The following is a 3,716-nucleotide window of genomic DNA, read 5'->3' as shown; positions in this document are numbered from 1 at the left end:
TATCCTATGATGCAGGGCATGTACCACCTGCATCAAAGGATATATCCATCTGAATTCCTTCCTTTTTTTCTCCATCTTCCATGGTCCAATCACTTGATCCTTTCAATTTAGCCCATTCCTTATCCTATGATGCAGGGCATGTACCACCTGCATCAAAGGATATATCCATATGAATTCCTTCCTTTTTTTCTCCATCTTTCATGGTCCAATCACTTGATCCTTTCAATTTAGCCCTTTCCTTATCCTATGATGCAGGGCATGTACCACCTGCATCAAAGGATATATCCATCTGAATTCCTTCCTTTTTTTCTCCATCTTCCATGGTCCAATCACTTGATCCTTTTAATTCAGCCCATTCCTTATCCTATGATGCAGGGCTTGTATCACCTGCATCAAAGGATATATCCATCTGAATTCCTTCCTTTTTTTCTCCATCTTACATGGTCCAATCACTTGATCCTTTCAATTTAGCCCATTCCTTATCCTATGATGCAGGGCATGGACCACTGGCATCAAAAGATATATCCATCTGAATTCCTTCCTTTTTTTCTCCATCTTCCATGTTCCAATCACTTGATCCTTTTAATTCAGCCCATTCCTTATCCTATGATGCAGGGCTTGTATCACCTGCATCAAAGGATATATCCATCTGAATTCCTTCCTTTTTTTCTCCATCTTACATGGTCCAATCACTTGATCCTTTCAATTTAGCCCATTCCTTATCCTATGATGCAGGGCATGGACCACTGGCATCAAAAGATATATCCATCTGAATTCCTTCCTTTTTTTCTCCATCTTCATGGTCCAATCACTTGATCCTTTTAATTTAGCCCATTCCTTATCCTATGATGCAGGGCTTGTACCACCTGCATCAAAGGATATATCCATCTGAATTCCTTCCTTTTTTTCTCCATCTTCCATGGTCCAATCATTTGATCCTTTCAATTTAGCCCATCCCTTATCCTATGATGCTGGGCATGTACCACCGGCATCCAAGGATATATCCATCTGAATTCCTTCCTTTTTTTCTCCATCTTCATGGTCCAATCACTTGATCCTTTTAATTTAGCCCATTCCTTATCCTATGATGCAGGGCTTGTACCACCTGCATCAAAGGATATATCCATCTGAATTCCTTACTTTTTTTCTCCATCTTTCATGGTCCAATCACTTGATCCTTTCAATTTAGCCCATTCCTTATCCTATGATGCAGGGCATGTACCACCTGCATCAAAGGATATATCCATCTGAATTCCTTCCTTTTTTTCTCCATCTTCCATGGTCCAATCACTTGATCCTTTCAATTTAGCCCATTCCTTATCCTTTGATGCAGGGCATGTACCACCTGCATCAAAGGATATATCCATCTGAATTCCTTCCCTTTTTTCTCCATCTTCCATGGTCCAATCATTCGATCCTTTCAATTTAGCCCATTCCTTATCCTATGATGCAGGGCATGTACCACATGCATCAAAGGATATATCCATCTGAATTCCTTCCTTTTTTTCTCCATCTTCCATGGTCCAATCATCTGATCCTTTCAATTTAGCCCATTCCTTATCCTATGATGCAGGGCATGTACCACCTGCATAAAAAGATATATCCATCTGGATCCCTTCCTTTTTTCCTCCATCTTCCATGGTCCAATCATTTGATCCTTTCAATGTAGCCCATTCCTTATCCCATGATGCATGGCATGTACCACCGGCATCAAAGGATATATCCATCTGAATTCCTTCCTTTTTTTCTTCATCTTCCATGGTCCAATCATTTGATCCTTGTAATTTAGCCCATTCCTTATCCTATGATGCAAGGCTTGTACCACCTGTATCAAAGGATATATCCATCTGAATTCCTTCCTTTTTTTCTCCATCTTCCATGGTCCAATCACTCGATCCTTTCAATTTAGCCCATTCCTTATCCTATGATGCAGGGCATGGACCACTGGCATCAAAGGATATATCCATCTGAATTCCTTCCTTTTTTTCTCCATCTTCCATGGTCCAATCACTTGATCCTTTCAATTTAGCCCATTCCTTATCCTATGATGCAGGGCATGTACCACCTGCATAAAAGGATATATCCATATGAATCCCTTCCTTTTTTTCTCCATCTTCCATTGTCCAATCATTTGATCCTTTCAATTTAGCCCATTCCTTATCCTATGATGCAGGGCATGTACCACCTGCATCAAAGGATATATCCATCTGAATCCCTTCCTTTTTTTCTCCATCTTCCATGGTCCAATCATTTGATCCTTTCAATTTAGCCCATTCATTATCCTATGATGCAGGGCATGTACCACCGGCATCAAAAGATATATCCATCTAAATTCCTTCCTTTTTTTCTTCATCTTCCATGGTCCAATCACTTGATCCTTCCAATTTCGCCCATTCCTTATCCTATGATGCAGGGCTCGTATCACCTGCATCAAAGGATATATCCATCTGAATTCCTTCCTTTTTTTCTCCATCTTCCGTGGTCCAATCATTTGATCCTTTCAATTTAGCCCATTCCTTATCCTATGATGCAGGGCATGTACCACCGGCATCAAAGATTATATCCATCTGAATTCCTTACTTTTTTTCTTCATCTTCCATGGTCCAATCACTTGATCCTTTTAATTTAGCCCATTCCTTATCTTTTGATGCAGGGCATGTACCACCTGCATCAAAGGATATATCCATCTGAATTCCTTCCTTTTTTTCTCCATCTTCCATGGTCCAATCACTTGATCCTTTCAATTTAGCCTATTCCTTATCCTATGATGCAGGGCTTGTATCACCTGCATCAAAGGATATATCCATCTGAATTCCTTCCTTTTTTTCTCCATCTTCCATGGTCCAATCACTTGATCCTTTCAATTTAGCCCATTCCTTATCTTATGATGCAGGGCATGTACCACCTGCATCAAAGGATATATCCATCTGAATTCCTTCCTTTTTTTCTCCATCTTCCATGGTCTAAACACCTTGTCCTTTCAATTTAGCCCATTCCTTATCCTATGATGCAGGGCATGTACCACTTGCATCAAATGATATATCCATATGAATTCCTTCCTTTTTTTCTCCATCTTCCATGATCCAAATACTTGATCCTTTCAATTTAGACCATTCCTTATCCTATGATGCAGGGCATGGTCCACTGGCATCAAAGGATATATCCATCTGAATTCCTTCCTTTTTTTCTCCATCTTCCATGGTCTAATCACTTGATCCTTTCAATTTAGCCCATTCCTTATCCTATGATGCAGGGCATGTACCACCTGCATCAAAGTATATATCCATCTGAATCCCTTCCTTTTTTCTCCATCTTTCATGGTCCAATCATTTGATCCTTTCAATTTAGCCCATTCCTTATCCTATGATGCAGGGCATGTACCACCGGCATCAAAAGATATATCCATCTGAATTCCATCCTTTTTTTCTCAATCTTCCATGGTCCAATCACTTGATCCTTTCAATTTAGCCCATTCCTTATCCTATGATGCAGGGCATGTACCACCTGCATCAAAGGATATATCCATCTAAATTCCTTCCTTTTTTTCTCCATCTTTCATGGTCCAATCACTTGATCCTTTAAATTTAGCCCATTCCTTATCCTATGATGCAAGGCATGTACCACCGGCATCAAAAGATATATCCATCTGAATTCCTTCCTTTTTTTCTCCATCTTCCATGGTCCAATCACTTGATCCTTTTAATTTAGCCCATTCC

Source organism: Palaemon carinicauda, chromosome 10 (assembly GCF_036898095.1).
Source record: "Palaemon carinicauda isolate YSFRI2023 chromosome 10, ASM3689809v2, whole genome shotgun sequence".
In the NCBI taxonomy this organism is placed as follows: domain Eukaryota; kingdom Metazoa; phylum Arthropoda; class Malacostraca; order Decapoda; family Palaemonidae; genus Palaemon; species Palaemon carinicauda.
Note: the sequence above shows the minus strand (reverse complement) of the source record.